The sequence below is a fragment of the Anomaloglossus baeobatrachus genome, chromosome 2 (genome assembly GCF_048569485.1).
Source record: "Anomaloglossus baeobatrachus isolate aAnoBae1 chromosome 2, aAnoBae1.hap1, whole genome shotgun sequence".
NCBI classification, from domain to species: domain Eukaryota; kingdom Metazoa; phylum Chordata; class Amphibia; order Anura; family Aromobatidae; genus Anomaloglossus; species Anomaloglossus baeobatrachus.
In genome coordinates this window covers 567,537,588-567,560,052 of record NC_134354.1, presented here as the reverse complement: position 1 = coordinate 567,560,052, position 22,465 = coordinate 567,537,588, and the positions used below count along the sequence as shown (strand labels likewise).

The window sequence follows — 22,465 nt, the reverse complement described above, 5'->3', positions numbered from 1 at the left end:
CATACAAGTAAGGCTAATTTCACCTTTATGTCACCTGTATGCCCATATTAATGACTAAACAAAGGCAAAAGGTTGACAGATTCCCTTTAAAGTTATTACTTAATTATCTTATGTCTGGTCATACAGTAATTTTCCCTTCTACTGGATTTTTTGGTGATTTTATTCTGGCCGCTCTATAACTGGTGATGGTAAGGACACATGTACAGCTACTTCAACATTAAATGGTGAATATATATTCTGACTGTCCTAGATCTAAATTGATAAATTGAAAGACTTCTCCCCAGATCACAATTGAATGCAGCCATTTACATCTCTGGATTATATATGTGTGTGTGTGTGCGTGTGTGTGTGTGTGTGTGTGTGTGTGTGTGTGTGTGTGTATATGTATATATACACACACACACAACTTGCTGAATGATTTGCATAAATTGATAAATTCATCTCTCTCTCTCATATATATATATATATATATATATATATATATATATATATATATATATATATATATAAAAATATATATATATATATATATATATATATATATATGCATACACACATGCAAACATACACACACAGTGGCAAGCATCCATTCAAAAGCCAAGAGGTAGACGTAAAGGAAAAATATCGGAGTCAACAAATCGGCTGATTACAAGGTCTATTATTTCTGGTGCTACAAACATGGCAGTGGAGGTGGCTCGTATGCTTCGTAATAGTGAGATCACAGATGTGCACGCAATCATAGTGCGACGCACATTACACAAGTCTGGAATGGCGGCCGAAAAAAAGATGACGAAACCTCAACTTCAATATCATCATAAGAAGAGTCAGCTTGAGTTTGCAAAGAAGTACGAAAAGTGGACAGTAGAAGATTGGAAATGGGTGATTTGAAGTGATGAGACAAAAGTCAATAGGTTAAGCTCTGATGGGTGCAAATGAGTCTGGAAGAATTAAGGGAACAAGAAATTGAAGGAACTGTCAAAGTTTGGTGAAGGAAGCCTGATGATATGGGGTTGTTTTGCAGCCAAAGATGTTAGATAATTGACCAGGATCGATGGTGGTCTCAATGCTGAACGATATGTGAGTATCCTACAAGACTAGTTACTTTGAACACTCGAGTACTATGGGTATGAAAAAGACAGCATAGTGTTCCAGCAGAATAATGACCAGAGCATACGTTGAGATTGTCAAATAAATGATTCCATGACAGTGAAGTAGAGGTGCTGGATTGGCCCCCACAGTCTCCAGACCTCAACCCATTTGAACACTGGGGGGTAGAGATGAAGAAAAAGCTGTATACATACACAAGTGACTTGACCAGTATGCAACAGCATTGACAACGTGTAGAAGAGACCTGGGATCACATTTTGGTCGAGACATGAATGAATCTGATCCAGAGCATGCCCAGAAAGATTCAGGCAGTGCTGAAAGCCAAAGGTGGATTTACAAAATACTAACAAAATAATACAAATGGAAATTTAGATTTTTAGGAGCAAAACAGTAACAATGCAGTGACATGACAAGAATCCGGATAACTAATCATATGCTAAATAGTTGCAAGTCAAATTTATATATGTGATAGCCAAGATGATTGTCTATAAAATAAAGGTAGTCTCATGCTCAAAGCTGTAGTGGATAGAGTGGAGCCTGAAAGTCAACAGTTCAAATCATTGTTACCCTTTTGCTTGTCAGTGTATATAGTGGTTCCACAGCTATGCGGCTTTCCGTATCTAGGGGAAAACAGTAGTGACCATTTGAAGAGGTTCAAACTCAAGCTATTGATTTTTACCAAAGACAATTCTACAAGATATCTCGGCAGAGATGAGTCAGATATAGGAGATGAGGGTGGCAAATGTCTGATAGCTTTAATTATGATATGAAATTTAAGGTGGGACCCAGTGAGGTTGGGAAAAAGTGTAATGTTCTTGGATTCAATCCAGATCAGATTGCAAATACATAATGCACCATCCAGACACTCATTGATCTGACTGATATCTGCTAGAATGGCCCTAAAAGCCATTTGTTTGATCAGTCATTAGATTATAGAGGTTAACTGGAAAAGTCTGCTTTCACTCTATGTGACTGCTGAATGCACACTGTCATCATTCCCCTGTATTCCCCGCACAGGTAGCAAATTGCATACATGTGTTCACGTGCCAAGTAGCGCTTTCTCATAATAAAAGAGAATTAAAGGGAACCTGTCACCAGGTTTTCCCCTTATAAGCTGCGACCAAGACGAGACAACTCTTATATACTGCATTGTAGAATGCTGCTTGTAAGTGCCTAGGCCGCTCTGTATAGCGTAAAAAAAGAGCTTTTATTACACTCACTTGGGGGTTCGGGTCCGATGGACAGTGCTGGTTTCGGTCCAGCGCCTCCTCTCTTCCTTCCGTCGCCAACCTCCTTCCCAGCTCCGTGTGGATGTCCTACGTCATCCACACAGGGGCTTCCATTGTGCTCCTGTGCATGTGCACATTGATCTGCTTTGTTGAGGGTAGTGCAAAGTACGGCACAGGCGTGGGGAAACGTCAAAGACTGCCCGTGCATGCTCACTACAGTACTTTAATATACGCTCAGCATGGCAGATCAAAGTGCGCTTGCCCAGGAGCACAATGGAGGCCTCTGTGTGGCTGATGTAGGACGCGTCATCCATATGGGACTGGGAAAGAGCTCGGCGACTGCACAGGTTGGGCAGACTACAGGAGGCGCCGGAACTGTGACCAGCAATGTCTATTCAAAATGCATACAGCTGCACACTAAAATGCCATCAATGTATAAGGGACCTCTGGTACTGCATTACTGCTATATAAAAAAATGAGATTTTTAGTTTATGAATTGGCCAATGCATGTAAGCCCGGAAACCAACGGCAAGGTAAATCTCAATAATCCGTGTACCTAACTAAAAGGCCACTATCTAGGTTAAAAACATCCATGTCTGGGCAGAAAGAGACTCACAACTGAAATATTTGTAGTGAGTTTCTTTCTGACTGAGCACTCCGCCCTATAAACCAGGCTGTGTTCATGATCCTTATACCAGGGGTCCTAGCTGCCCAGACATGGAGGTTAGTCCAAATAGTGGCATTTCAAGTTAGATTTTTTTAGTCTACCTGCCCAGACATGGATGTTTTTAACCTAGATAGTGGCCTTTTAGTTAGGTACCCGGATTATTGAGATTTACCTTGCCGTTAGTTTTCGGGCTTACATGTATTGGCCAATTCATAAACTAAAAATCTCATTTTTTCATATAGCAGTAATGCAGTACCCGAGTTCCCTTATACATTGATGGCATTTTAGTGTGCAGCTGTATGCATTTTGCATTTGCTATGTTTTTTCAGCTGGCACCTATTCACACTTGTAGGATTAGCGAGTCAGTTTTTTTGAAATAGCAGCAATGCCTATTGGACTCGACTGCTCCCCAGGTAAATATAATAAAAGCTGTTTTTTATGTTATCTAGATCAGCCTGGGCACTTATATACAGTATTCAAGAATGCTGTATATAAGGGCTCACCGGTGGTGGCTGCAGCTTATAAGGGAAAATCCTGGTGATATGTTCCCTTTAAGAGAAGCTGAATGAGAATGGTTGGCACATGACGTCAACTATGCAAACTGCATACATGTGTCCATGTGACTGCTGACCAGTGCTGGGACTAGTAAGAGGAATGTCGAGAAATCATGAATGTTTGCGCATCAAATACAATCTGGATTTGGTAGCCTACAACCACGCAGAGTAAAATTTCATTAACGATCATATATAATATACAATAACAAAATAACCATTACTGACCCGATGATTCCCGTCACTCTGGTGCTGCTACTCCAGTGCTCCCTCCCTGGCTCTGCTTATTTCTTGAAGTGATTACCATTGAGACCAGTAATTGAATGCATTGGTTCCATTTGGTTAATTGTCGTCGTGAAAGTAACACCACTTTAAAACCAAAGCTTAAAATACAGTGCATTGTGTGTAATAATGCTCTTCATTCCCATCCATGTACAAAAGGGGTACTATGCTACGTGCATGTAACAAGGACTACCATGTGCATAGACGCTGTTTAGTAATATATATATATATACTAGCTGTACTACCCGGCTTCGCCCGGGTTAATAACTGCTGTTAACAAAATAGAATGTATTAACGTTCCCGGGATAGAATGTATAAATAGAATATATTAACGCCCGGGATAGTAACTGTCTCTCTGTTTCTCTCCCATTCTCTGTCTCCCCCTCTGTATATCTCTCTCTCTCTATCTCTTTGTCTGTCTGTCTCTTTCCCTGACTGTCTCTTTCTCCGTCTGTCTCAATCTCTTTCCCTGTCTGTCTATCTATCTCTTTCCTTGTCTGTCTATCTCTGTCACTTTCCCTGTCTGACTCTTTCCCTGTCTGTCTCGTTCCCTCTCTTTCTCTGTCTGTCTCTTTCCCTCTCTTTCCCTGTCTGTCTGTTTCCCTGTGTCTGTCTGTCTCTTTGTCTGTGTCTGTCTCTTTACCTGTCTGTGTCTGTCTCTTAACCTGTCTCTCTCTTTCCCTCTCTTTCCCTGTCTGTCTCTTTCCCTGTCAGTCTGTCTCTTTGTCTGTGTCTGTCTCTTTGTGTCTGTCTCTTACCCTGTCTATGTCTGTTTCTTACCCTGTCTGTGTCTGCCTCTTTCCCTGTCTGTGTCTGTCTCTTTCCCTGGCTGCATTGTGACACGCCAACATTCCATATAAGGGCGTGGCTGCGCATTCTTCTGAAGTTCTGGCTGCACTGTGGCTCCCAGCTTCATTCGCTTTAATGGAGGCAGGTTTTTTGGTGAATAACTGTAAAGAGCGGGATTAAAATTTCCCCTCAAAACATAGCCTATGACGCTCTCGGGGTCCAGAAGTGTGAGTGTGCAACATTTTGTGGCTGTAGCTGCGACGATGCGGATACCAATCCCGGACATACACACACACATACATACATACACACACACATACACACACACATACACACATTCAGCTTTATATATTAGATATATAATACCTACAGGTTACACTACAGAACCACTGGATGATGCTGCATTTGCTCATAGGAGGCTGTGAAGACTATTAAAGGAGTTGACTGGGACTCAAATATTGAAGACCTGTAGAATAGGTGATCAGTGTGAGGTCGGAGGTTGTCGGGCACCAATCAGCTAGCATATGCTCTGGCAGTGGGTTGATGTAAGCAGTGTATAGAGTGGGATACTGCAGCCCCGCACATTTTTGCAGCCGCTGCTGAGTACTGCAGTTTGTCTCCCATTCAAGTGAGATAATATCGGATAATATAATATTTTAGCATAATATAATGAAGTACTAGGTCACACAGTGGAAATGATACAGAAGATGTATCTTATTACTGTGCATTTACCTGGTGATTCTGGCAGCGCTGCGTGGTGATCTATTGTGGGTAAGTAATGAGCTCACCAGGGAAGCGCGCACAAGGGAACAGTCCCATATCTCAATACATGTTCTTGTCATCTTTAATATCTTAATGTAGAATATGGAGTATCTGGAACGGTAGAGAAAGAAAACCTTAATCAATTGGTATCTGGGACGTGCAGCATGAAATTAAACAGAAAAAGACGCTTCCTTTTCTTGCTGAGATGTCACAAATGTTTTGTTATTTCTTATATAAATGTTTTCATGTAAAATAAAGATAAGAGATCAGAGCGCTGTATATGGATGCTGTTGGCTTTGTCATATTGAGATCATTAGCCATCGTCTCGTGAAGGCTCTTATGGTCGTGTGATGGCACTAAAGCTGGCATATGGCTGTTTGGCACTAGCTTGCTAGGAGCATGGATACATCTGTATTCAGTGACACATTGGTCCATGCAGATCTCTTGGCCATTTGCCAGTTTGGATCCATATGGCATGTACATATGTACATGAATAATCTGACACTGTGTAGATTAGAAGCTTTTCTGCACAACATCTTCTTCCTTTTTGCCTCAATCCTATGTCATGGGTAATGTTTGCTTTATGTGTTACTCCAGATAATAATAATAATAATAATATATCTAAAGTTAACACTAAAGGAAAAGAGGCCACATGGCTGAAAGGATTGGATTAAAGATAAAAATAGAAGTCATAAATCAGATGTCTTTTACTTCAATGCTAGCAGCTGACTCATAGAAAATACACTGACATCTCTGCAGAATGTAAGTTCAGAGAATGGAAAAGGGAAAAAATAAATTGTCACTGGCAATCACGTGGAATAAAAGGGACCACATGTGAATCATATGTACACTTACAAGTTCAATTTCATCATTATCACACATCAATATTTTTTTTCTCCAGCCAGTTAGCGTTTACTGCTAAACGTGAAATTAGAAAAATATTGCTGCATTATTCCAGAAGTGATGGGATGACAGAGTGTGTAATTGATGAAGAAATTAGCCCCTTGGAAGATAATATGGATGACAGCATTAGCAGAAAACTTAAAGGAGATGTCTGGGACTTTAACAGTGATTATCTATCCTTGGGATATGTCATCAATATCTGATCATTGGGGGTGTGACACTGGCACCCCTGAATATCAGCTGTTCCCTGTGCCGCCGTCAGCTGGGACTGCTTAGTAGCAGAGGAGCACTGCACAGCTCCATCAACTGTATAGTGGCCGCGGCTGGGTACTGCATGTCTGCGCCCTATTTAAATCAATAGCATTGGGAGCAGCTTATCATCGGGGGTGCTGGATCTTCCACCCCGTCCAATCAGACATTGATGACCTATGATAAGGATAAGTCTTCAGTGTTAAAGTCCTGGACAACCTCTTCAAAAGGGGTTTTATCATAATCATACATTATTAAAATGTCAAAGTGCTTGTAAAAACAACCAACTTTATTATTTACATTTTATTAAAATCATCTCTGTTTTCAAGAACAGAGGTATTTTTAATTGTATAGTTCACAACTCGTTGCCTAAGTTACCGGCCACCTCTGCAGTCTAGTTTCTTAGGCAAGAAGTGCACACTTGCACTACTTTGCTACACAGTTTCTGAACGCTGCTCTGACAGTGCCTGAATAGACAGATCAGCTTCAATGCCCCTTTGCCGATCTGATAATGCAGAAGCAAAGCTGCCTCTGCTAGCAGCATTGCAGAACAGCCTCAGCCCAAACTGTTGATCAGGAGCACAGTGTCCCTGGGCAAACTGAAAGCAAGGAGGCAGAGGAGCACTGTGCTCCTGAAGGTAAATGATGAGAATAACCCTTTAGGGAGGCCATACACAGTAGATAAGCGTAGATTTGTGATTGAACAACCATTAAATTAATGATCGTTGTGAACGATCCTTGCAGCCATACACATATTAGTCCATATCAGCTACTACAGTCAGTCAAACTGGACTGAACATGCATGGTCAATGATTCCCGGCAACAAATGAAATGAATGAACAATCTTCTGACCATATCGTTAAATAAAATGATCTTTGGTCCATCTATGTGAATTATATAGTGAAAAATTAAAGCACGGCCATGTTCATTTCAGTGGTTTCTAATTGATCAGCCAAAAATGATCAACTGTGGTTCAGTTTCACCCTTTTGTTGATATTGAAATAGTGCATTTTTATTAACGGTAGTCTGTGTATGGGCACCTTTATTCCTATCCATCTCCAACATTAAACACAGCTGACCTTGGTAATACTTGGTATACATTGGAAGAAAACTCCACGAGATTTATAAAGGTCCTAAGTCATTCTCTTGTATAATAGTGATAGGTAGGGTTATCGAGTAGATGAAGGCGAGCAGCGATGGTACTTAGACTAAAGGCCGCTTTACACACTGCAACATCGCTCAAGCGATCTCGTTGGGGTCACGGAATTTGTGACGCACATCCGGTTGCTTTAGCGATGTCTTTGCGTGTGACACCTATGAGCGATTTTGAATTGTCGCAAAAACGGTCAAAATCGTTCATCGGTGACATGCCCACCTATTCTCGAATATCGCTGCTGCTCGATGTACGAAGTAATTTGTCGCTCCTGCGGCAGTACACATCGCTATGTGTGACACCTCAGGAACAAGGAACCTCACCTTACCGGCGGCCGCCCGCAATGAGGAAGGAAGGAGGTGGGCGGGATGTTACGTCCCGCTCATCTCCACCCCTCCGCTTCTATTGGGCGGCGGTTCGGTGACGTTGCTGTGACGCTAAACGAACCTCCCCCTTAGAAAGGAGGCGGTTCGCTGGTCACAGTGACGTCGCTAGGCAGGTAAGTAGTGTGTCGGGTCAGCGCGATGTTGTGCGTCACGGGCAGCAATTTGCCCGTGTCGCACAAACGATGGGTGCGGGTACGCACGCTAGCGATATCGGTCACGATATCGCAGCGTGTAAAGTGGCCTTTAGAGAATGAATCCCCTTAGATATCTTACATCGCTCTTTTATATGAGTGTGACGGTAACAAGCTTTTACATGAACTGTACAAAACAATGAAGTGATCTCACCATATTAACGTATGAATCATGTAACTGGTCATTTATATTAGACAAAATCATTTTAGATTTATATGAGGATTTTCTAGGAAAAAAGTGGGGCACATAAATCTGAGCTAGGCAAATCTTTTATAAAGCAGTATAGTATTTGTCACATAACCCTTCTGGCAATGTTCCCCAGCTCCAGTCCTCAAGGACCATCAATAGTGCATGTCTCAGGATTTCCTTAGTATTTCACTCATAATAATTCTATTACCTGTGCAATGCTAAGGAAATCCTGAAGACATGAACTGTTGATGGCTCTTGAGGACTGACGCTGGGGAACCCTCCCTATAGTATATAGTGTATACTGTAGTGACCTGACCATGAAGGGTTGCTGAGTGGTGCTGAAGACGTCCCACAGATGTCTTCTTCTTGTAGATGGGACATCATCAGCACGGCTTATGTGCAATAGTGGGTGTAGCAGGAGCAACCTTTTAGGAAGTCCATAAGAGTAAAGTCACTGAATCCACTGATTTTTGCAGGATCGTCTGACAATCATGTGTCAACTCCCCTCATGACAGATGATATTGGGTCAAAGAAGCTTTGGACATATATAACATTTTGTTGTTGGTGAACATCCTGAACTTTCTTGCTGTGGCCTACCCCTCTCTGCTCATTGAATACACTTGCCAAACTCAGCTTTCATGATGTGTATGCGGGGTCAGGAGGAACATGTATGATCGACTTTAGATTGCATCCTAGTGCTTTGGTTAGGAAAACTTCAAGAACCAATGTGACTTTTTCTAATGGCCCTGGAAAAAATCTTATTAGTAGTTTAAAAACTTTGGTGCTAATCAGTTTACTAGTGATAATGTAATCTGGTCATTTCTAGTTGAGTACAATATGGCCATATAGTCTCCATACACGTAGTGGCAGAAAAGGGAGTAGATTGGCTCATGTCATATTTTGTTACTAAGTGCATTGCATCAGTTTGACAGGTTCCTTGTTTACTTCTCAAAGAAGCCGCAAAGAGCTGTTGTTCCAGGCATTACAAGAGGCATGTATGGTGCCGACAAATCCCCTGATTCCCGTTGATAGACATTCATACTTCATGCAATTAAAAACCTGTCTGCCATCAAGAGTGTTGTGTTGTTATGATCCTTCTGAGTGCTCTGTGGCATACAGTCATTACCAGGGGACAGAATAAAGATGATGCATCTGTTTACGCCTTGGTAAACTGTAATATACACTTTAACCTCTGAATACCCAGGGGCATATTGGCATTCTTCCAGAATAGCTTTATTAGCCAAGCATGCCATTTTAGTTACGTTTCCTATAAGAAAGGCACATCTCTAATATTCCTACAATTGTAAGCCCTTTATCCATTCAGAAATCGTACAGTGCTTTGTCAGCTGTCGGCCCCAGCCCCCCTGCACCTGTCATAGGAAAGCACCCAAGAACTTGTACCACGTGGGCATTGATTTATACTGTACAGCACAGTTACTGCATATTTCACTATGTGACCAAATGTTATAAGGGTTGACAGCGCTCCTAAAATGCCCCAGCCTTGGTAAGCAACCAGAGAGTAGTGTGAATGCCTAGTACGAGGCGGCTGCTGATAAGTCTTTGGCTTTACCCAGAAAGAAACGAGATTGGATGATGAAACTTTACATTTATTCCACATACTCTCCACTGATGTCACACACTTCTTACATCGGTATTCCAAGTTCTGTAAGCCTAGCAAAAAGAAGGGTTTGAGTTGTGCCTCAAACCAGGCAGAGGATCCCCAAATCCAGGTGTGAAAAACTTGTTGCCTCAGTCCTAAGAAGACTGATGGCTGTACTAGCTCAAAAGGGTGCTTCTACTCATTACAGAGCAAAGGGTCTGAATACTTATGACCATGTGATAGTTCAGTTTTTCTTGTTTAAAAAAATTTCCAAAAATTTCTACATTTGTTTTTTTCTGTGGAGATGGGTGCAGTGTGTACATTAATGAGAAAAAAAATAAATGAACTTTTTGAATTTACCAAATGGCTGCAATGAAACAAAGAGTGAAAAATGTAAAGTGGTCTGAATACTTTCCGTACCTACTGTATACATGGATAGGTTAGTGACCCTATCACCGACGCATTTCAGGCACTGACAGCAGGTCTAATTACTCGAGTCCTGACCTAAGTCAGTGGCCACATCACTATTTTATTTAACCCAGAACTATATATGAACATCTTGTGGGGTACTATGCAAATATGGTGCACAGATGGCATTTAATGGACAAATGTATGTGAATAGGATTTGTCATTATAATACGTTTTGACAATATAAGCTGGGATCCAAGCAACAACTGTATAGTAAATTTTTGGTCACTTTACCCCCAAAAATTAGGTTGTGAATAACAGTATGGAACAGATGAACTGGGCTGTCCCCGTTGCTGTAGAATGGAAACAAAGGCAGACGGGCCACATGCAAGCATATGTGACCCAATCAGTTTTTTTTTTTATAGAAAAATGTCAGTTGATACTTTTTGTGGTTCCAATAAATGAAGATATTTAAAAAACCAAAAAAAAACAACAAAACACATGTTTTGAGATGAGAGGTTGTCAGACCTATGTTTCATGATGAAGGACTGGACTCTACTCTGGCATCAAGATCGCCTTTTTCTGCTTTACAAACAATCTACCTAAAGCCCGCTTTACACGCTACAATATATCTTACAATGTGTCGGCGGGGTCACGTCGTAAGTGACGCACATCCGGCATCGTAAGGTACATTGTAGTGTGTGACAGGTACGTGCGATTGAACGTTAAAACGTTCATCGCATGCACGTCGTTCAATTCCTAAAAATTGAACGTCAGATTGTTCATCGTACCCGGGGTAGCTCACATCGCAGTGTGTGACACCCAGGAAACGATGAACAGATCTTACCTGCGTCCCGCGGCTCCCGGCCCACAATGCGGAAGGAAGGAGGTGGGCGGGATGGTTACGTCCCGCTCATCTCCGCCCCTCCACTTCTATTGGCCGGCTGCCGCGTGACGTGATGTGACGCCGAACGTCCCCTCCACTCCAGGAAGTGGACGTTCGCTGCCCACATCGAGGTCGTATGGACAGGTAAGTACGTGTAACGGGGGTTAATCGTTTGTGCGGCACATTCAACAAATTGAACGTGCCGCACATACGATGGGGGCGGGTATGATCGCATACGATATCGTATGCGAAATCGTAACATGTAAAGCAGGCTAAAGTATGAACAAGAATTGAAAGTCCCATTTCAGACATTTAATAAAGATAAATGTCAAAAATAGGAAAAGTATCTATGCAGTTTTATGTCCACAGAATCAATACCTCCAGCTACTTCCAGCACTGTCCTAATAGCTTATCGAATGTATAATGCAAGAGGCTTGGAACTATTCTCAAAAACGGCTTATTACTGGAATATGGATGGAGAACTATATCAGGCTTGTTTTAAAGTGTCCCACATATTTGTTGTAGATTACATTGGAATATCCTTTAGTGCTGTATTGGTTCCCTGTATCCACAAGTTAACTGCTGTATGCCTTCGATTAAAGACAAGTTCAAAGTTGATGAGATTATATTGTTTCATGATTTAAAGCGGATATGTCACCGGATATTTTCAACGCCACCCCCACCACTAATTGGTCAGTTTCTGCCTATACACAGCTGTCAATCAGTGGTGTGGGCGGAGTTATACAGAGCTCACTATTTAGAGAACTAGTGGATCTCCAGCACATAAAGCAAGGATTTTATCAAAACTGCAGCAAGCAGCCCAGTAAGTGACACATCACTATAACCATGGTGTCTGACCCTATATCATGCTGCTCTCAAATGGGGTAGCAAAAACCTTGTGACAGATTCCCTTTAAAAGATCTCTTAAGCGGGCTTTACACACTGCGATCTCGCAAGCGATCTTACCCGCCCCCGTCGGTTGTGCGACACGAGCAAATCGCTGTCCGTCGCACACGACCTCGCTTACCCCCGTCACACGGACTTACCTGCCCTGCGACGTCGCTCTGGCTTGCGAAGCGCCTCCTTTCTAATCGGGCAGGTCGTGCGGCATCACAGCGACGTCACACGGCAGCCATCCAACAGCAGAGGAGGGACGGAGATGAGCGGGACGTAAACATCCCGCCCACCTACTTCCTTCCGCATTGGCGGTGGAGGCAGGTAAGGAGATGTTCGTCGCTCCTGCGGTGTCACACACAGCGATGTGTGCTGCCCCAGGAACGACGAACAGAGAACGATTTTTTGTTTCAGGACAACCTCTCCGCGGCAAACGATTTTGTCCGCTTTTGCGGTCGCTTAAGATCGCTCGAACGTGTCACACGCTGCGATATCGTTAATGACGCCGGATGTGCGTCCCTAACGACGTGACCCCGACGATAATTCATTAACGATATCGCAGCGTGTAAAGCCCGCTTTAGACTTGATGAGACTATGTACTTCACTTTGAAAATCCAAGTCAGAATGACTGTATATTCCATTTTGAAAATGTTTCTTCTTGACACTAAAATTGGCATTAGCAGTATTGTTTATCACAATAAATGTTTCAAATAAAAATATACAAGAATGCTTATTTTAACACTTAACAGGAACCTTGAAGCAAAAAAATTAGTATTTACCTGCAGCTTTGTGCTTATCTGAAGGTAAATACCTCTTTAAATATATGTGGGTTTTTAACTGAAAGTGCATCTGCAAGGACAAAGTTATATTCTCCCTGGCGTAAAAGCTTTGATAAATCGAGACCAAGAAGTGCACAACCTCTTTACAAAGGGGACTGAAAGCAAGCGGCTACAAGGAGAATATGGAGTAACTTCATTTCCTACATGCAGTTGCAATTCCACTTTATAATGTCACATATATTTACAATGGTATTTATGTGCAAATTATCAAGTAAATACCGTTTTTTGTTTTTTTTGTGACTGGTTTGTTTAAAGGGAAACAGCAGGTTTTCACTATGTAATCTGAGGACAGCATGAGGTAAGGGTTAAAACACAGAATTCAATGCTGTGTCTCTTATCACACTGTGTGCTGATGTTTACCTATAATGAAGGTTTTATCACTAGTTGATTATCGCTGCCAGGTCTGGAGCTCACAGGACTGCTAGTCTGCCCCCTCCTGTGATACACAGCTCACTGCCAATTGACTCTGTACATAGAGAGCCTCGAATGGGTGGCAATAGCTTTCTCAACTTTGCTTCATCCTACAGCTAAGAACTCTAATTGTTTTACAACTGCTGCATCCAGTAAACCTCAGATGAGGTAACAAAAACATTGTGACAGATTTCCTTTAAGTATCAGGATTATGCAGCCATTCTGCCAAAGATTTTCAAAGTAACAACATCATCAGGTCTGAGATCTGTTTTATAATCTTAATAAAAGTTTTATTAAAGGCCGCTTTACATGCTCCTACATCGCTCAAGCGATCTCGTTGGGGTCACGGAATTGGTGACGCACATCCGGCCGTATTAGCGATGCCGTTGCGTGTGACACCTTTGAGCGATTTTGCATCGTTGCAAATACGTGCAAAATCGCTCATCGGTCGTGGGTCCATTCTCAAATATCGTTGCGGCAGCAGTAACGATGTTGTTCCTCGTTCCTGCTGCAGCACACATCGGTACGTGTGACACCGCAGGAACGAGGAACCTCTCCTTACCTGCCTCCCGCCCGCAATGTGGAAGGAAGGAGGTGGGCGGGATGTTCGTCCCGCTCATCTCCGCCCCTCTGCTTCTATTGGGCGCCTGTTCAGTGACGCAGCTGCGACGTCGCTGTGACGCTGAACGAACCGCCCCCTTAGAAAGGAGGCGGTTCACCGGTCACAGCGACGTCGCAGGGCAGATAAGTAAGTGTGACGGGTCTGGGCGATGTTGTGCGCCACGGGCAGCGATTTGCCCATGTCGCACAACCGATGGGGGCGGGTACCCACGCTGGCGATATCAGTCACGATATCGCAGCGTGTAAAGCGGCCTTAAGTCTGTATTGTAAAATCTAGTGACATATCTGATTTAACCCCTGAACAACTTATAACATACCATGTACGTCATAAACTGGCTCCCTGCCTTTGATGTGGATTGCCAAGCCAACACCTTTCCCAGCAGATGATGGCTGTGATATTATGCCATCATCTGCCTCAAATAGTCGTGGCTGGAGCTCTGGTTGTTAATCTGTTAAATGTTGCTGTCAATCTGTAACCGCAGCACTTAAAGAGAATCTGTCAGCAAGTTTTTGCAACCTCATCTGAGAGCAGCATAACATAGGCAAACACATCCTGAATCCAATGATGTGCTGTCGTTTTGACACAATCCAAGATTTTAGATTTTGCATGTAGCAGAGCCCATACAGCTGCCCCTGCCCACACCTGGCTTACAGTGTACATTTCCATAGACAGAAGCTGCTGATCACAAAATGGGGCAGAGTCGGACTACAACTCATGCACTGCTCAGACCCACTAATAATAAAGCTAGCAGGCCTAAACTAACATTGCAGGTAAACAAAAACACACTTTGTGATACAAGACGTCTGGCTCTAATCTATATGTTAACCCTTGCAGCATGCTGTCTTCAGATTACATAGAAGAAACCTGCTGACAGAGTCCCTTTAATGTGCGCCAGCAGGATAGGATGCTGTTCTAACCACTCAATGATGCTCTTGCTTTGCAATGATGGTCTGGTGAAGACCCTTATGTCTGTCATACGGTACCAGCCCGTGGCTGGCGTTCATAGAAGACCGTGATTTCTGCTATATATTGCAATACTATGGCTACCTGAGGAAGGGGGAGGTTGTGTCCCCGAAACGCGTTGTGGCTTTTTAATATCATCCAATAAATAATTTATCAGCAACTTTCATCTCCATTCTGAGCAGAGCGGCCGCTACCGTGGTTTTTCCTATTGATCTATTAACATGGCATTGTCATTGTCAATTGTTTTTGCCATTTGGGTTTTGCACTGCAAAGCTGAGTTTTTGACCAAAGTTCTGCAACAAAAAGGCTGCAGTTTGAACTGCATAGTGCGGACAAGAAACCCAAATTCCCATAGACTTTGCTTGAAAAGCAGAACACAACCATTGTGCCATTAAACGCTGCAGTTGAAAAAGCAGCAAAAAAGCAGGTAAAAAGCAACGTGCGGACATAGCCTAAAAGTTCAAATCACCCCCACCCTTTAACCTCATTAAAAAATAAGCAATCAAAAAATACAAATAATACACACATATGGTATTGCTGCGTTTGTGTGATTTATCAAAATATAAAATACATTAATCTGATCAGTAAAAAAACGTAAGGTGAATAAAAATCAAATTGGCAGAATTGCGGATCTTCGGCCACTGCAATTACACAAACAAACGTAATAATAGACGATCAAAACATCTTATCTATTCCAAAATAATATCATTAAAAACATTGACTCGGGGGCAAAAATCAAGCACTCACACAGCTCAATATCCTACAAATGTAAATGTTTCGGCTCTTGGAAAATGGCGACACAAGCAGGATATTATTTTTTTTACAAGATTCTGATTTTTTTTTCCACCATTTACAGTGGAAATGAACAGTATGCAGTCAGATTACTAAAAGAAGTAACACTAAAGCGGGCTTTACACGCTACGGGATCGTTACAGTGATCTCGTTGGGGTCACGGATTTTGTGACGCACATCCGGCCGCTGTAGCAATCTCGTTGTGTGTGACTCCTAGGAGCGATTTTGGATCGTTGCAAAAACGTCCAAAATCGCTCCTCGTTGACATGGGGGTCCTCTCCCAATTATCGCTGCTGTCGCTTGGGCGAAGTTGATCCTCGTCCCTGCGGCAGCACACATCGCTACGTGTGACGCCGCAGGAACGAGGAACCTCTCCTTACCTGCCACACGCCAGCAAGGAGGAAGGAAGAAGGTGGGCGGGATGTTCGTCCCGCTCATCTCCGCCCCTCCGCTTTGATTGGGCGGCTGCTTAGTGACGACGCTGTGACGCCGAACAAACCGCCCCCTTAGAAAGGAGGCGGATAGCGGGTCACAGCGACGTCGCCGAGCAGGTAAGTACGTGTGACGCTGCCGTAGCGATAATGTTCGCTACGGCAGCGATCTTCACATATCGGCATAATGATAGGGGCGGGTGCTATCATGCTCGCCATCGCTAGCATCAGCTAGCAATCTCGTAGTGTGTAAAGCCACCCTTAACTAAATAAAAATACTAATTTGGTATTAATGTGTGAGTCAAATGAAATTTGTGGAACCTATACCTGATGGCGATTGTGGGGTTTCTTCCTATAGTTTTAAATTTCACACTATATATTTTATATTATATTTTGCATGAAAACATATAGAATAAATCAAACTGGGTATTATAATAAGGATATGACCCTCTGCATTGCACACCTCTGTATTACAGCTCTGTACTAGCTCAGAATTTTATGGGGCCGTAACATTCTGCACATAGACTTCATAAAATCATGGCATTTTCCATCGGATGTCATGCTTGTAGGAGAGAATATCTGTGTAATCCATATGGAGGCGCCATAAAGCTCCTATAGCTCGGCACCATGTGTCTCTCCGCTGTGTGCACTCCCTTTACAGCTTCATGAGTTTTTCAATAAGTAATGTAGGTGCACAGAGTTCATAAATCCCAAGGGAGCAGCCAAGGCCACCGGCTGCTGGAAGACACTGCTCTGACATGGCAGTAGAGAATCCATTCTTTTTTCGGTTTACGCTGTAAATGTGCATGTTATGGTCAGATGACATCTGCTTTCTTTGGTGTTGAGTAGTAGGTAAAGGACAGCAGGCTTTTACTAAGATGATTTATCAAAGCTCATTAATTTCTTGTTGAATACATGGGTGACCTAATTTCGAGAGGTGACAATATGTCCACAGCAAAATGTAGCATCACGCTTTCAGGGCAGCGAGCGTGACAAATGTGTCCACCTTTGTTTGTTACAAATTTTTGGGATCATGATTTCAACAATTGTGAAATACTGTATCTGGGAGATTAGCAGACATTTCAGTAATTGCTTATTTGCCATTGAAGTAATTATTCAATAAATCAGGACGGGGATTTTACCTATCATGTTAGGACGCTGGAAGTGAAAATCTTTTAATTGATGGGAATCGGGACCGTAGTAATTGAAAACAATCTGTTAAAATTAGTGTGATGAGAGAAAACAAATTGTGTAAATTGTTGCTTGGAGACAGGAGGCTTTTCTGATTCTCAATATCAGAATGATCGGCCTTTGATTTCATCAAATATTTGGGTGGCATCCCGACTTGTTCTGAAGTTGAAGCAAGTAAGCACAACCTTAAATTTAGGCCTTATTCACACGACCGTGTTTAAACACATACGTGAAAAAATGTTACTGATGTTTTTACCATCAATGTGTTATCAGTGGTTTTCAGGGATGCTTAAAGGGAACCTGTGACCAGTTTTTGGGCCTATAAGCTGCGGCCACCACCAGCTCCTACGTCATCCACACTCGCCGGCATTGATATCCTGCACAGCTGCACATTGATCTACCCTGAGTAGGGCAGATCAAAGTATTGTAGTGTGCCTGCGCGGGACCGGCGAGTGTGTATGACGTAGGACGCGTCATGCACACAGGCTTCAGAAGGAGGACGAAGATGGCCGAAAGAGGAGGCACCGGCACCGGAGAACGGAGATGCCCATATGGCCCAACTCCACCGCAGCGACCGTTTAGGTAAGTATTATGAAGTGCTTTTTACGTTCTACACAGCGGCCTGGGCTCTTATATACAGCATGTTAGAATGCTGTATATAAGAGCCCGGTGGTGGTGGCCACAGCTTATAGGTCCCAAATCTGCTGACAAAGTGTTATTCCCATCTCCAAGATCCTATCCCAATCTGTAGTAGGCGTAAAATTAAGATTATTAGCAAATACCTCCAATTAGAAATGTAGTATAGTTCTTCTGATTTACTATGTTTACCTCATGTTCAGGGTATTGCAGAACCTTAGGTATCTATGGTTACGACCACGCATATAGTCACAGTTGGTTGCTTGTGGTCATACCAATGGTTACCTAAGGTCCTGCAATGCCCTCAACATGAAGTGACCTAGTGAATCAGAAGAACTATACTACATTTCTAATTGGAGGAATTTTCTAATATTCTTCTTATTACACCTAATACATATTAGGATAGGATCTTGGATAGGATCTTGGATATGGGAATAACCATTTAATATAATAAATAAATTACAGATAGTGATGAGTGAGCACTACCTTGCCTGGGTGCTCAGGTACTCGTAACGATCAGTTTGATGCTCAGACGAGTGTGACTCGTATGCCGAGTATAATGGAAGGCAACGGAGAACTTGAGCATTTTTCTGAAATATCTTCCGAAGAAATGCTCGAGTTCCCCATTGACTTCCATTATACTTGGTAAACAAGTGAAGCCCGTCCGAGAGTCAAAATGCTTGTGACTAGTATCAAGCAGGGTTGTGCTTGCTCAACCTGAATGGGCTTCTATACTTTGCAGTGTTAAATATGTAGAGCACACGGATGGACACTGAAGTTATCTGTGGACTAGATGTGTTTTTTCACAGACGCATACACTTGTCTTGGCCGTTTTCATCCGTGTTGTCTGAAAAAATAAATATGTCTCCGTGTGTTTTTCATGGACACATAGTCTGTGGAAAAACACATGTGAGTAAAAACTATAAATTATAATGGGTTTATGTTGTACTTATAAAAAAAACAGACACAAATCATATGTGCAACACAGAGATCTGAATGAGGCTTTACCAGCACAAACTAACACGTTGATTTACATGGGTCAACAATCGGTGAGCGATGGGTCATAAGAAAGCTCTTTCCCTTTAATCGGCCCATGTAAGGCTGCTTTCACACTTGCGTTATTTTGCATCAGTCACAATTCATCACCTTGAGGAATTACGGTATTCTGCAAAATATTCACTTAGTTTCATAGTTTTTTTTTCACGTTGAAGGTAGCCTTAAGTCCATAGAGTTCAACCTTACGTTGCATCCAGATCAGTCGTGGAATGACTGACCGTCAGTCGGTATGGACGCACAATATAACGTTTTTTGGAGCGGCAAAAAAACGCACTGCGCAGGATTCCGTCGCCGTCCATCAAGAGCTATAATGGCTGTCTATGGTCACACGACGGAATCCAGTGCTGGATTCCGTTATGCTCTACTGAGCATGCCCAGCATGTTTGGCACACCCATTGGGCTGTCCCAAACACAAACGGATCACGACGGATCCATAAACAAAATGGACGCACAGCGGATGTAACGGATGCGACGGATCAGTTTTTTCACAGGATTCCTATGAACAGAATTCTGTGAAATAACACATCCGTTGCGTCAGTTGACATCTAAAAGACGTTGCATCGCAACGACGGACCTGACGGATTTAGAACAACCAAAGTGTGAAAGCAGCCTAAATATGCTAACTGTCGAAAAACTAGCAAAACGGTTGTTTATCGGATGATTGGATGGTTTATACCATCATAAAAAATAATCTTTATTGCCACATCACGGCAACATCATGATGGTGATAGCAGGATCGTATTAAAGAAGTTTGTGTAAGTCCAATAAAGAAGCACCGATCGACTTGTATAGTTGATCGGTGCTTGTTTATTATTGGAAATCATCCCTTATTAATAGGCCTTTTCTCACCTGAATAGCTGTATGTCTTGATACATTTTCTAATTAAAAAAGAAAATTGTTGCAATAACTCACCACCGTCCAGCATGGGCTTCGCTGTTCATCACCTCACTTCTGGTCCAAGTGTGTTTAAACTGGTAACAAAAAAATAGGTCTGACAGTTGGGGCTAAAAACTTGCAATATTTATTGTCGTTTATTAAAATTGCCATTGCAGGGAAAACAAGCAGCCAGACATGGCTTCACTTTACATCTGACTGCTGGGAGTTAATGCCCCATCACACACAGAGAAAAATCATTGGCAGATCTGTGGTTGCAGTGAAATCATGGACATATTGCTCCATTTGTACACAGCCACAAACCTGGCCCTGATTGTCCACAATTTCACTGCAACCACAGATCTGCCAAAGATTTATCTCTGTGTGTGACAGGGTCTTTAGACAAAGTCAGTGTGGCCTGGCTATCGTCATAGTTTCATAGGTTTTTTTTTCACGTTGAAGGTAGACTTAAGTCCATAGAGTTCAACCTATATCCTAGCATGTTGGTAGGGGAAGGCAAAAACCCCTTTGGATAGAGAGTAAAGCTGGTGTCACACACAGCGACAACGACAACGACGTCACTGCTACGTCACCATTTTCTGTGACGTTGCAGCGACGTCCCGTCGCTGTCGCTGTGTGTGACATCCAGCAACGACCTGGCCCCTGCTGTGAGGTCGCCGGTCGTTGCTGAATGTCCAGCTTCATTTTTTGGTCGTCACTCTCCCACTGTGACACACACATCGCTGTGTGTGACAGCGAGAGAGCGACGAAATGAAGCGAGCAGGAGCGCGGCTCCCTGCTCTCTGCACATGTAGCACAGCGACGTTATGATCGCTGCTGCGTCACTGTGTTTGACAGCTAAGCAGCGATCATAACAGCGACTTACAAGGTCGCTGTTACGTCACAGAAAATGGTGACGTAACAGCGACGTCGTTGTCGCTGTCGCTTAGTGTGAACCCAGCTTAAGTTCCATATTAGGGAAGAAATTCCTTCCCGGCTCCACAAACAGGATTTGTTCAGAGGATCTAGTGCACATAACCAGTAATATTATGTTTTTCAAGAAAGGCGTTCAGGCCTCTCAAATTTTAGTTGTTAGGCCAGGGCCACACGGCGACTACTGCGATCCTCGCATGACACTCGGCTCACACTGGCAGCACAGTGTCATGTGACTGTCATTGCGACTGAGGTCCGATCGGACCACCGCTGTGGGCGGCGGGCCGGCACTGAGGAGGGGCGGGCCAACGCTGAGGAGGGGAGGACCGGCGCTGCGGAGGGGAGGGAGGGATTTATCTCCCTCTCTCCTCCGTTGCCAGCTATTGCCATTTTTGCTCTGCACTCGCATTACACCGGTGTCCGCGAGTGCAGTGCAATGTTTCTCTCGCCCCATAGACTTGAATGGGTGTGAGAGAAATGGGATCGCATTGCACACGCAGCATGCGGCTACTGTTTTCTCGTTCTGATTAGGGCTGAGAAAATAATTGCTCATGGGTGCTGGCACATAGGTTAATATTGGTCCGAGAAGAATGCGGTGTTTTATCGCATTCCACTCGCTCCGATTTTCATGCCTTGTGTCTTAGGCCTTAATCAACCATTACAAGATTATGTGGCAGAGAGTTTCATAGTCTCACTGTTCTTACAGTAAAGAATCTGGGTTTGTGATTATGATTAAACCTTCACTCTAGATCTAGTGGATGCAACGGGGATGCAAGGGGGTCCCCGTTGCAGGCCTAGTTGTAAAAAGATCATTAGAACGGTCTCTGTACTGTCCCCTCATATATTTGTACACTGTAATAAGATCGACCCTAAAGGCCCCGTTACACGCAACGACGAACGATATATCGCCGGGGTCACAGATTCCGTGATGCACATCTGGCATTGTTAGCGACGTCGTTGTGTGTAACAGCTCCGAGCGAGTGTTAGTGATCAAAAATACTCACCTTATCGTTGATCGTTGACATGTCGTTCATTTCATAAAATCGTTGCTGTTGCAGGACGCTGGTTGTTCGTCGTCCCTGTGGCAGCACACATCGCTACGTGTGACACCGCAGGAACGAGGAACAACCTCGTACCTGCGGCCGCCCGCAATGAGGAAGGAAAGATGTGGGCGGGATGTTACGCTCGCTCATTTCTGCCTCTCCGCTTCTATTGGGCAGCCGCTTAGTGACGCCAAACGAACCGCCCCCTTAGAAAGGAGGCGGTTCGCCAGCCACAGCGACGTCGCTAGGCAGGTAAGTCCCGTGTGACGTGTGTAAGCGATGTTGTGCGCCACGGGCAGCGATTTGCCCGTGACGCACAACCGACGAGGGCGGGTGCTTTCACCAGCGACATTGCTAGCCATGTCGCTGCATGTAAAGCCCCCTTTAGCCTTTATATTTCTAAAATGAATAACCTCAAATCTATAATC

At 43.3% G+C, this 22,465-nt stretch overlaps 1 protein-coding gene and 1 long non-coding RNA gene across 5 annotated transcripts in view; one reads left to right on the top strand and one right to left on the bottom strand.

The window, feature by feature from the left end:
• LOC142290396 (uncharacterized) overlaps window positions 1-20,162 on the bottom strand; it is a 37,613-nt gene extending 17,451 nt beyond the window's left edge. The window contains exons 1-2 of the long non-coding RNA XR_012750292.1: window positions 20,101-20,162; window positions 5,358-5,498 (exon numbers count right to left, since the gene is read on the bottom strand). This is a non-coding gene — a long non-coding RNA (uncharacterized LOC142290396). The remainder of the gene's footprint in view (window positions 1-5,357; window positions 5,499-20,100) is intronic.
• Window positions 1-22,465, top strand: part of MBNL2 (muscleblind like splicing regulator 2) — a 251,239-nt gene that overhangs the window by 63,616 nt on the left and 165,158 nt on the right. The window lies entirely within an intron of this gene.